Below are 12,113 nucleotides of genomic sequence, written 5' to 3' on the forward strand. Positions count from 1 at the left end.
GACTTGCATACTGCATACCTGACCTATAGCATTTGTAATTCCTCAGAAGTTTCCCTTTGTGGATGGCTGTCCATGCTTTTTAATTGGAGAAAGATCAGCAGGATGGGTAGGATTATTAACTTTAATACTGACTAAAGACCAGTACAAGCTCCTTAGCAGCACCAGTTTTCCAGACAGACAAAAATATGTAAACATGTACAGATGTTTAACACGTGCATAACAAAAGTGAATACATTTACAGTCTAATACATGAACATACCTATGCACATATGAATAGAAAAACACATGAACTTATAAACAAATACCACTCTCATACAAAATATGATATTCCTTGCCTTCAAAAAGATATAAAAAGGATGGAGTCGGTCCAGAGGAAGGCTACTAAAATGGTATGTGGTCTTCATCATAAGGCATAAGGGGACAGACTTAAAGATCTCAAACTGTATACTTTGGAGGAAAGGTGGGAGAGGGGAGATATGATAGAGACGTTTAAATACCTACGTAATGTAAATGCGATGAGTCGAGTCTTTCATTTGAAAGGAAATTCTGGAATGAGAGGGCATAGGATGAAGTTAAGAGGTGATAGGCTTCAGAATAATCTAATACTTTTTTATTTCAAGGGTGGTAGATGCATTGAGCAGTCTCCCAAAAAAGGTAGTAGAGACAGAGACTGTGTCTGAATTCAAAAAGGCCTGGGATAGGCTCGTGAGAACTGAAGGCATCATTCGGAAGGTGATGCTGACACCTCTGGACCACCAGGCAATGGGAGAAGCTTAAGGAGGTGCAGAACAGGGCGGGAAGAGGTGGCATGGGCCCAGGCGGACGGAGGGCTTGCGCCACTGGACCACTAGGCAATGGGCGATATTTGAAGAGGGACGGGACTGGGCGGAGGGGTGTTTTAAAAAGGGAAGAGGGTTAAAAAAAGGTACTGGGGTGTTTTTAAAAGCCCCAACCCCTTTGCTGCATAAGCCGCATCAACATTTCCATCCATTTTTGGGTAGAAAAAAGGTGCATCTTATGGAGCAAGAAATACGGTAAATTGTTTCCTTTGGGATCATTATCCTGCTGAAAGGCAAATCTTTCCCAGTCTCATATCAGTGGAACAGAATTTCCTCCAAGATCTACTTGTTCTTTACATCATCCATCTTTCCCTTGATCTTTACAAGTCTCCCAATCCCTATCACATAATGCTGTCACCACTATACCTTATTTAATTCAACAAGGTCTTTTTATTACTTTATTAACAAGAATGATTTCAGCAGGATGATGTGCTCTTTTTAATTATTTTACACCACAATTGCTTTGAGAACAGAAATATTACAGTTTGGTGTCACCAAAAGGATTGACTAGAGGGATCCAGATTCAAGATTTTAAACAACCTTAAGTGGATTTTTAGGCAGGACTTGAGTATGTCTAGAGTTAGGTGTGTGATGCTTCAATTCTGAAAGATCCCCTCAACCTAGTATTAGCTACAGATTTCATTCTTGTAAAGAGTTAGACACTTTACTGCTTCAGTAAATCTTTTTAATATCCTAAAATCACATTTTTAAATGGAGCTAGTAGAGTTTTCTATTATCTCCAGTTCATATTTGTAAACTTATAAATAATTTAATTTTCTGGTATTGCTCTGCTTGCTCATAACACTAGAAGACAATAATTCCCAACCCATTGCTCTAACCATTAGGCTACTCTTCCACCCCAAGATTAATATAATTTCTACTATTTGCTATATCTGTAGAACTACTAGACATTTGTGGTGCTGTAAAAATAGTGATCATATTTTCTCAATAGAACTTATAGTGTAGTGAAGACAAGATACAGGAAATTTTTTTTTATTTTTAAAAAGAGGTTATAACTAACAAAAGTGTAATCAGGAGAAACATGAGTTAAGCTTAAAAGCACTTTAAAACAAATCAAAGAAAATATTTTTCACTAATGCACAATTCAGTACTGTAATTCATTGCCAGAGATAAAAGCAGTGAGTATAGCTGGGTTGTAAAAAGAGTTGGTTCTTAGATAAAAATCCATAAACCATGATTAAGAAGGCAGACTGGGAAAACCACTACATATCTCTGGGGGTAGGCAGCAAAGTACCTTTGTATTCTTTTTAATCCAGTCCAGTATCTGTCACCTGTATTAGCCAGTGTTGCAAATAGGATATTAAGCATAGTGGACTCAGTATAGCAGTTCTTATGTTCTAAATTCTGCAAAGGTTCTACATATTTATCTTTTCCTAAGTGCTTGTCTGAGTAGTCATCTATGGCCCTCTTTTTGTAAATTATGTAATTTTTGTAAACTGCATTGAACTAATGGTTATGCAGTATAAAAATACGATGTTATGTTATCACTATTTAATTCTATGTGATCAATGCTGAGTAATAAAGATGCAAAACAGAAAAAGATATTACCAAGAGGTCGATATTCAAAACAATTTAAATGGTCGGGAGAAGCTTCTGGCTATTTAAATCACTGGTGTATGGCTATCTGGGGATATTCAGCGGCACTTAACCAGATAGTGCCACTAAATTTCATTTCTAACCACCTATGCTGAAGTAGGCTAGTTTGTGAGTGGTTCAGGAGCAGAATTAGGGCAGAGCAGAAACTTAGCTCATTAGCATCAATTTCAGTCTGCTAACTGGATAAGGAACCATATAAATTTAAGACGGCAGAACAGCTATCCTAATTTTATGAGGCAAGTTGAAGCAATGGTCTGAATATTGACCAATTCCCAGTTAACTTCTGGATCAGCGATCATACCTGGATATATAGTGCTGGGTTAGTTCAGCCTGAGACTGGAAGCATCTTACATGCCGCTTATCACTATGGGCTGAATGTCGACACCATATGTAGAATGCCCCCATTATAAGTTCTGGCTGTGTTCCTGGCTTACTTCCTCAGGCTTAACCACCTAATTTTATACTTGTCCGCCAGGCTGAACTTCCTCAGCATTCTTTCTTCCCTTCTCTCCTAGCCCTTGTTCAGCTTGATCTTTCTCCTAGGCTGAACCATTAATTCACACTTACGTTTTCTGCCCCATGCAGACTCACTATATCCTCATCCTAGCTTCTACTGTCTGCTTTCCCCATTCTCTAACTCACTCCTCCCCCCCACCCTCGCCAATATCCTTAGTTTTTTCTCTCTAACCCCCCCCACCACCACCCCACTGGACAGCATGCTTTTTGGATGCTGATCACAGAAATGGCATGAAATTTGTTTTATAATATATGGTTTTCCAGAAATTTACTGAAACTTATGACACGTGTCAACACGACATCACTAAAATACACTATGTCATTTAACCCTATTTTTATATATTGCTTCTAAAAGATTATGAATAGCTAGTTATTGCATGACCTGGTTAGTTAAACTGAAAATGTCACAGAAATATATTAGCTGATACATTCCGCTACATTTGCAATGTGTTTTGTCTGAAGGTGCAAGGAACTATGATTCCACTAGTGAAGATAGCCTATGAACTGTATTTTGAATATAAAGTTGGTAATCAAAACAAAAGCTGAGAAGTTAATAAATATTCTGATTCAGGATTGTAAATTGTATAGGAGAACCCAAATTTGTAGAAGAAACAAATATTCTCATGATATTTGTTCTCCAGTTCTTATATTCTTTATTTATTTATTTTTTTTACTTATTATTTTGCCAGTTCACATTATCTCGTACAGAGCAGAACATCCACAATCACAATAGTAACAGGAACAATATAACTGGAAGGCATCATAAACAGAATGTCCAACATTATACAAAGTACAGCATTAAATCCCCCCCACCAAAAAAAAAAAAATCCCACAATACTGAACATGATTACTGTACAGATTTTTCCACTGCTCATAACATAAGAACATAAAAAGCACCTTCTCCGGATCGGACCTTTGGTCCATCTAGTCCGGCGATCTGCACACGCGGAGGCCCTGCCAGGGGAACACCTGGCGTAATTTTTAGTCACCCATATCCTTCTATGCCTCTCGTAAGGAGATGTGCATCTAGTTTGCTTTTGAATCCTAGGATGGTCGATTCCACAATAACCTCCTCTGGGAGAGCATTCCAGGTGTCAACCACTCTCTGGGTGAAGCAGAACTTCCTGATATTAGTCCTGAACTTGTCCCCCCTTAGCTTCATTCCGTGTCCTCTTGTCCGTGTCAAATAGTTTTTTGTGCTCTATTTTGTCGATTCCTTTCAGTATTTTGAAGGTCTCGATCATATCCCCTCACAGTCTCCTTTTCTCAAGGGAGAACAATCCCAGTCTCTTAAATCGATCCTCGTATTCCAGTTTCTCCATACCTTTTACTAGTTTTGTTGCTCGTCTCTGCACCCTCTCCAGCAGTTTTATATCCTTCTTTAGGTTGGGAGACCAATGCTGGACGCAGAATTCCAAGTGGGGTCTGACCATTGCTCTATAAAGCGGCATTATGACCCTCTCTGATCTACTCATGATTCCCTTCTTTATCATGCCCAACACTCTATTTGCTTTCTTTGCCGCCGCCGCACATTGTGCTGATGGTTTCAGGGTCCTATCTATCAGTACACCCAAGTCCTTTTCTTGTTTGCTCTTACCCAGAGTTGCACCTGACATTCTATACTCGTACCTAAATGCATTACTTTGCATTTCTCCACATTAAACTTCATCTGCCATTTCTCCGCCCATTTCTCTAACTGACACAAATCACGCTGGAGTTCCTCGCTATCCTTTTGCGATCTGATTGCTCGGCATAGTTTTGTGTCGTCTGCAAACTTGATGATCTCACTGGATGTTCCTTCTTCTAGGTTATTGATATAGATATTAAATAAAATTGGCCCAAGTACCGAGCCCTGGGGTACACCACTAGTCACTTTCTCCCAGTCGGAGAACTTCCCATTTATGTCCACTCTATGTTTTCTGTTCTCCAGCCATTTGCCTATCCATCTTTGTATATCCCCCCTCTATTCCATGGCTTTGTAGTTTCCTGAGAAGTCTTTTGTGTGGAACTTTGTCAAATGCTTTCTGGAAGTCTAAGTATATTATGTCCACCGGTTCTCCACTATCAACTTGTTCGTTCACGGTCTCAAAAAATTGAAGTAAATTTGTTAAACATGATTTCCCTTTCCTGAAGCCATGTTGACTGGCTTTCATCAGGTTGTGTGTATCTAAGTGCCGGACTATGCTATCTTTAATCAGTGCTTCAACCATCTTTCCAGGGACAGACATAAGGCTCACAGGTCTGTAGTTGCCCAGTTCTCCTCTCGATCCTTTTTTGAAAATTGGCGTGACATTCGTTATCTTCCAGTCGTCCGGTATCTGTCCAGTTTTAATTGTACAAGTTTTTGCAATAACTCTCCGATTTCAACCTTCAATTTTTTTAAGACTCTCGGGTGAATTCCATCCAGTCCAGGGGATTTGTCACTTAAGTTTGTCGATCTGATAGTATACCTGGTCCAAGTCTACTTCTACTGTGGTGAGGCTGTCTTCTATTACTCCTTTGAACACTTCTACTGCATCTGGTATTGTAGCAGTGTCCTCCTTTGTAAAGACGGACGCAAAGAAGGAATTTAGTCTGTCTGCAATTTGTTTGTCTTCCTTGATATACCCTTTTCTTCCCTGGTCGTCCAGCAGTCCCACCGCCTCTTTTGCGGGTTTTTCCCTTTTACGTATCTAAAGAAGGGCTTGAAGTTTTTGGCCTCTTGCGCTATTTTCTCCTCATAGCCCTTTTTGGCATCCCTCACCGCCTTGTGACATTTCTTCTGACCATCTTTATGTTTGTTCCAAGCTTCTGTTGTTTTTGTGCGTTTCCATTTTTTGAAAGAGTCCTTCAGTTTGCTCGATTATTGCAATATTATTTACTTGGGTTCCTTCAAAAAAACCATTCTAAGACGCAGAGTTATTCAAAATTCAGCAGTTCGACTGATCTATAGGCTGAAAAAATGGGAACACATAAGCCCCTACTATCAAAGACTCCATTGTCTGCCCCTAGAGGCGCGAATCCTGTTTAAGTTCACTTGTCTATGTTATAAATCAATATTTGGTCTGGCTCTCACTTACCTGGTTTTCCACTTCAATCTGGCAAATTATCTTAGGCCCACACGAAGAATTCATTTGTTCACCTATCCGACAATAAAAGCCTGCCACTACAAAAGATTCTTGGACAGAACTCTTGCTTTCCAGGCAGGCAGATGGAACGACTGGCTTAGTAACGTTTTCGCTCACTCTTCATCCTACTTCAATTTTAAAAAACTATTAAAAACAAGTCTGTTCAATCGATTTGTTAACTAAGAATCTACTCACCACTTCTTATTCAATCCTGTAACCCTATGAACCTTTTAGCTTTCATATTCTTTATTATGTAAGATTGTATTGCTGACTTTGATTGTAACCTCTTCGCTGATTGTCCAGCGCCTCTTGCTGTATACCGCCTCAAACTATGGCTTTGGCGGTATATAAGAATAAAATTATTATTATTATTTATGACTTCCTTCACCTGTCTGGTAAGCCATGCCGGTTCTCCTTTACCTTTAGTTTTCCTTTCTTTGGAAATCTGCAGAATATATAGATTTTGTGCTTCCGTGATAGTATTTTTCAGTAGGGACCATGCATGATCTACGTTTTAATTTTGTACATCTTTTTCTTAAGCCGTTGTTCTACTATGGCTCTCATGCGATCGTTTTTACCCTTTTTAAAGTTTAAGGTCGTGGTTAGGGTTTTGGTACGTTTCCCTTTCCCGATGTCGCTCGTCCCCAGCGGAACCGTGACTTCTACTTCTTTTGTCGGTCCCGTGAGGCCATTTAGGACCAAGTCCAAGGTTGTGTTGCCTCTTATCGGCTCCCTTACTATTTGTTCCAGGAAGCAATCCCCTAGCGCCTCGAGGAACTTGGCCTCCTTGCCGCAGTTGGAGGTTCCCATGTTCCAGTCTATCCCCGGGAAATTGAAGTCTCCCAAGATTATTACATTGCCTGTTTTGCATTCTTGTTTGATTTCCTCTATCATTTCTGAGTCAGTTTCCTCCGTCTGCCCTGGGGGTCGATAGTAAAGGCCAATTTTTGTGTCTGCGCCATTTTGTCTAGGGATCTTGATCCAGAGGGACTCCAGCTTCTCTTTCTTTTCCGTCTTAGCCACTCCAACAGATTCTACTCCTTCCTGAACATATAGGGCAATACCTCCACCTTTCTGCCCTACTCGATCTCTTCTGTGTAGTTTGAATCCCTGTAGTACTGTGTCCCATTCGTTTTCTTCATTCCACCATGTGTCTGTTATGCCAATGATTTCCAGTTCATCTCGTCTTCCTATTGTCTCTAATTCCCCCATTTTGTTTCCCAGACTTCTAGCATTCGTATGCATACATTTGAGTTCTCTTTGAGTTATCTTCTTAGACTTTCTACGCTTGATTGTCTCTACTGTTTCTTTCACAATATCCTTTTCTGCTCCTACATTGTCTCCCTTTGCTATTTAGCTGTCCCCTCCTGTGTCTGAGTCGTCTCTTCCTGCCTTGTCTCCCTTATTTGCCATTTCCTAATAAAACCCCTTCCTATAATATTTTAAGACCGTCAGCCTATAAACAAAGAGTGCTAATCATCCAATTTATTCAGCACCAACTGTATATCTGGGGCAGCAGATAGTTTCCAACTGGTGGCCAGCACAAGGCGAGCTGCCATTAGAAACAGTTTGGCAAAGCAAACTTCGCCCTCATTCCAAATAGTGTCATAATGATGCAGAAATACTAATCCAGTCGAGGGATCTAGAGCCTTATCGAAAATGTAAGATAAAACATGAAATATAGAAATCCAAAATCCCTAGGCCATTCCACAGTCCCACCACATTTGCAGTTAGGTACCTTGAAGCCCGCATCCCCGCCAACACTTTCCATCTCCCTCTCCAGACAACTTTGCCAACAAAACAGGGGTGTAATCTGTTCTTATATTCTTGCTTCTCTCTCCACTCCCAACAATGTCTTCAGTTCTCTGGCTGTCTTCCATCAAAGGGAAACACCCCCTCCAGCTTGTTCAGTATCCACCCACTGCTTAGGTATTTGTGTTTTCCATTCCAGCTGAGCTCTCAGCTGTGCTGCCTGATAGTATTGATCAGGAACTGCCAACCTTCCCTCTCTTTTACTATAGCCTAGAACCCTATGACTTTGCATTTTGCTTCCCCAGGCTATTTGGGGGTTTTTGCACCAAAATGCTGCAGTACTGACCATCTTGGATTTCCAAATTTTATTTTAAAAGCCTCTCTCTGCCTCAAAGCATCTCAATTTTGTTAGTAATTGAGCTTTATGGACTCGCTAGGCTTTTCTACCTCTGTATCATGCCAACTTTGTGCTGAATGGATGGCTGAGGAGCGTCTATGTACTACGTGCTGTGGGGCATGTGAAAGGGTGAAGGGAGCACTGGACTTAGCTTCCTCTAGTGAAAGGTTTGGACATGTTCCTTGAGGAAAAGTCCATAGTCTGTTATTGAGAAAGACGTGGGGGAAGCCACTGCTTGCTCTGTATCGGTAGCATGGAATATTGCTACTTCTTGGGTTTTGGCCAGGATCGTACTCGGCGGGGGGGGGGGGGCATGATCGCCGGGACAAGAGGGCTTGGGCTCCCTCTTGCCCCGATATCGTCGGGAGGGGGTGATGTATCGCGGCAAGAGAGATTGGGCATCTCTCCTGCCGCGGGTCACGGCAGTTCAGGTAGAGGGGTGATCGCATCACGGTAGGGGAGATGAGGCATCTCTCCTGTTGCGGTGGGTGGGTGGGTAGGTTGCCGGGCCGTTGAACTGATCGCGCCAGCGGCCATCAGCTCAGCGGCCCCTTTTTCGGCACTTAGACCTGGTTTGACTTCGTCTAAGTCAAAAAGGTATAAGTGCCGACTAGGCAACCTGCCTAAGGTTTTGGTTATACCTGCTGCATGCCTAGGTGTAGGTCAGCCCACCGCCCACCCTTTCCCCTCCTCTAAACACGCCTCTTTTCTCTCTGTGCGTTTAGAGGCAGGGGAAAGGCTTAAGCTGGTTTTAGATACGTCTAAAAACCAGCTTTGGTTATGGGTACTTGGACGATCAGGCTTTTTGATCGTCCAAGTAGCCATTTAGGACACTTTTTAGATGTTTTGTTTTTTTTTTGTTTTTTTGGACTTTTCATGTAAATCAGGAGATCCAACTTCCAGGGTTCCATGTCACAGGCTTCAGGAAAGAGGACATAGTATTGGCTTTGCTGGACATGAGGAGAGTTCTCCGTTATCTTGAGGTGACGAATAAAGTTTCGTCTTTTGGACCACCTTTTTCCATTGACCAACCTTAGCAAGCAGGGAAAGCAAGCTTCAAAGGCGACCATTTCCAGGTAGATTCATATGTCTTTTTCCTCAGCATACATTGGCTATGGTAAGCAGCTACCAATCTCTTTTTGAAAGTGTCTTCTGCCAGAGGCATGGCTGCCTCATGGGCAGAATTCCGGGCAATTCCGCCTGAGGGCAGCTACTTGGTCAATTCTCCATACCTTTATCAAGTTTTACAGAGTGAATGTTGAGGCACAATTGGACGCCACATTTGGGTCCTCGGTGCTCACAGCAGGCTCTTATCTGCCCCGCCCTAGGCTGAAGGGACTGCTTTGGTGCGTCCCAATAGTCAGGACTCTTGTCCCTGCATTGGAAGAGAATATTAGGTTCTCTAACCTCAGTAATCTTCTTTCCTGTAGGAAGGGACAGGAGTTCTGACACCCACCCTGTCAGATATTGCGTTTGCTTGCTTCCTGTTTGTCAGGTATGGGTGTTTCCAAATGCTTGTGTTTCCTGCCTCAGACTTGTCTGGGTTTCTTCAGATGTTTGGGATCGCACAAGCAGTACTGAAGAATGTGGTGCTGGGAAACAAGATGATATGTTAGCCTTTTGGTGGCTTAACTGTTAATGCTGGTTGCACTCAGGTAGGTGGCTTGTTTGGTCCCACCTTGTAAGTTATGGGATTTTTTTTTTTTTTTGAATTAATAACTTTTTCTTATTGCAAAGCAGAAAAGACTTAACAAATTGGAATTTCTTCTTCCTAGAAGATAACTATTGCTTTGAAACATACTGAGGGACTGAGGCACTGCCCATTGTTACAAGGAGATAGAGTAGAAGAAAAATGTAAATGATGCCTTCTCCAATCCTTGCGGGTAAGGGGAGAGAACCCAATAGTCAGGACTCCTGTCCCTCTCTACAAGAAAGTAGATTACCAAGGTAAGAACCTAATCTAATATTTTGCTCATTGCGGGAGGAAATATATAATATAATATGAGGATTTATTCATAAGTCATGACAGTTAAATCTTGTTTACATATTTTTATTTCTAATTTCTATATTTGGTTGTACCATGTGAGCAAGATGGGGTATCTTGCAAATGTGTTCTTGTAAGAGATTCACTTGCGTTTTAGGCCTAATATTATATATTCAGCGCTGTTTTTTCAGAGGTGGAGTCCTTATGTCTGTGGTAAACCTCACTTATAAGCACATAAGCATTGCCTCTGCTGAGTCAGACCATAGGTCCATCACGCCCAGCAGTCCGCTCCCGCGGTGGCCCCCCCAGGTCAATGACCTGTAGTGATCTATTACTCTACTATTCTATTACTTTACAGCCAAAGGGTCGTGGACACTTGGAATGCGCTACCGGAGGAAGTGATCAGGCAGAGTACGGTACAGGGATTCAAACAAGGATTGGACGGATTCCTGAGGGATAGGGGGATCGTGGGATACTGAGAGAGGTGCTGGGATGTAACACAGGTATAGAAAGCAAACCAAGTAATAAGTATAGAAATCCGACCAGGTCGTGCATGTGCAAGACCGGAGGGTTAGGACTTCGATGGGAAGATAAAACTCAATGGGAAACCAAGGTGGCAAGGGGGCCCCTTCTGGTGTCTCAGACAGGCCGTGACCTGTTCGGGCCGCCGCGGGAGCGGACTGCTGGGCAGGATGGACCTGAGGTCTGACCCAGCGGAGGCACTGCTTATGTTCTTATGTTCTTATGTCCTTCTGTACTGTATAGTAACCCTCTAATTGTACCCATGGATCCCCTTTTCCTTCATGAACTCGTCCAATCCCCTTTTGAACCCCAAAGTCGTACTCACTTGTGCTGTAATTTTAGAGGCACAGGAATGCAAACAAGTACGTATGATCTTGTGCCTCAACAAATTCCTGCATATAAGTGAGATTTAGCACAGACATAAGGACTCCTGAGGAAGACGGTTGTTGTCAAAACACAAACCGTATTGGGTTCTATCTCATATTGGGGATTCTTCTGCCTCATTTTTATGCTATCATTATTAAATATATTTTTTAGTTTATTCAGCGGACTCCTGGTTCCTTCTTGATACTTTGTGGCTGCTTCCACTCTTTTTTGCAGTTAGTGAACTGACACCAGAGTTTGATTGTTTATTTAAAGTTTTATATTTTAAAAAAGTGTGATCAATTATATGAGCTGGTAACAAATTTCTAGTATCGGGTGATCACCAGCCAAGCTAAACATCTATCAAATAGACCTCAAAATCCAAAGATTCCACTAGAGAGTTTCACAATACTACCACTGGTCCGCTCTGTAAAACAAAGCCAGAGAGCCACACTTTTTTAAAGAGAACGCTCTTACTACGCTTTTATTCTTATTGTTTGTCTTTTCTTTAGTAAGAGCATTCTCTTTAAAAATAAAAAAAAAGTGTGGCTTAGAATTTTTGTGCTGGTGTGACATCATTTTCAAGGCTTTTTGAAGCGTCAAGCTTTCCTCACACATTCAGTGCAGCAGTTTTGAACAGAGGTTGGCTTTTCCTGATGCAGCAATCAATGTGAAGCAAGGATACTCTTTGAGAAAAAATTGATTTTGTTTTTGGGGTGTTTGGGCAGTGTTGGCTCATGCCTGGATTACAATCATCAACTGAATCGTCATTGAAAAGCATTGCACAGCACAGTGACACTAAGGCTCAGCTAAGTCTAAAACCTTTTGCAATCAGTTTCAATGGTTTGGAAGGGTTTTTTTTCACACCTTGGAACTTTGATTTACCTCTTAGACTTAGGGGTCCTTTTATCAAGCCGCGCTAGCGGGGTTAGTGCGTCGGACATTTCATCACACACTAACCCCCATGGCCGGCTAAAAAACTAACGCCTGCTCAATCCAGGCGTTAGCGGCTAGCG

The 12,113-nt window shown here is 41.8% G+C and overlaps 1 protein-coding gene across 1 annotated transcript in view; it reads left to right on the forward strand.

The window, feature by feature from the left end:
• PAN3 (poly(A) specific ribonuclease subunit PAN3) overlaps positions 1–12,113 on the forward strand; it is a 168,373-nt gene that overhangs the window by 122,803 nt on the left and 33,457 nt on the right. The gene's annotated exons all lie outside the window — the stretch shown is intronic.

This window comes from Geotrypetes seraphini, chromosome 6, assembly GCF_902459505.1.
Source record: "Geotrypetes seraphini chromosome 6, aGeoSer1.1, whole genome shotgun sequence".
NCBI lineage: Eukaryota > Metazoa > Chordata > Amphibia > Gymnophiona > Dermophiidae > Geotrypetes > Geotrypetes seraphini.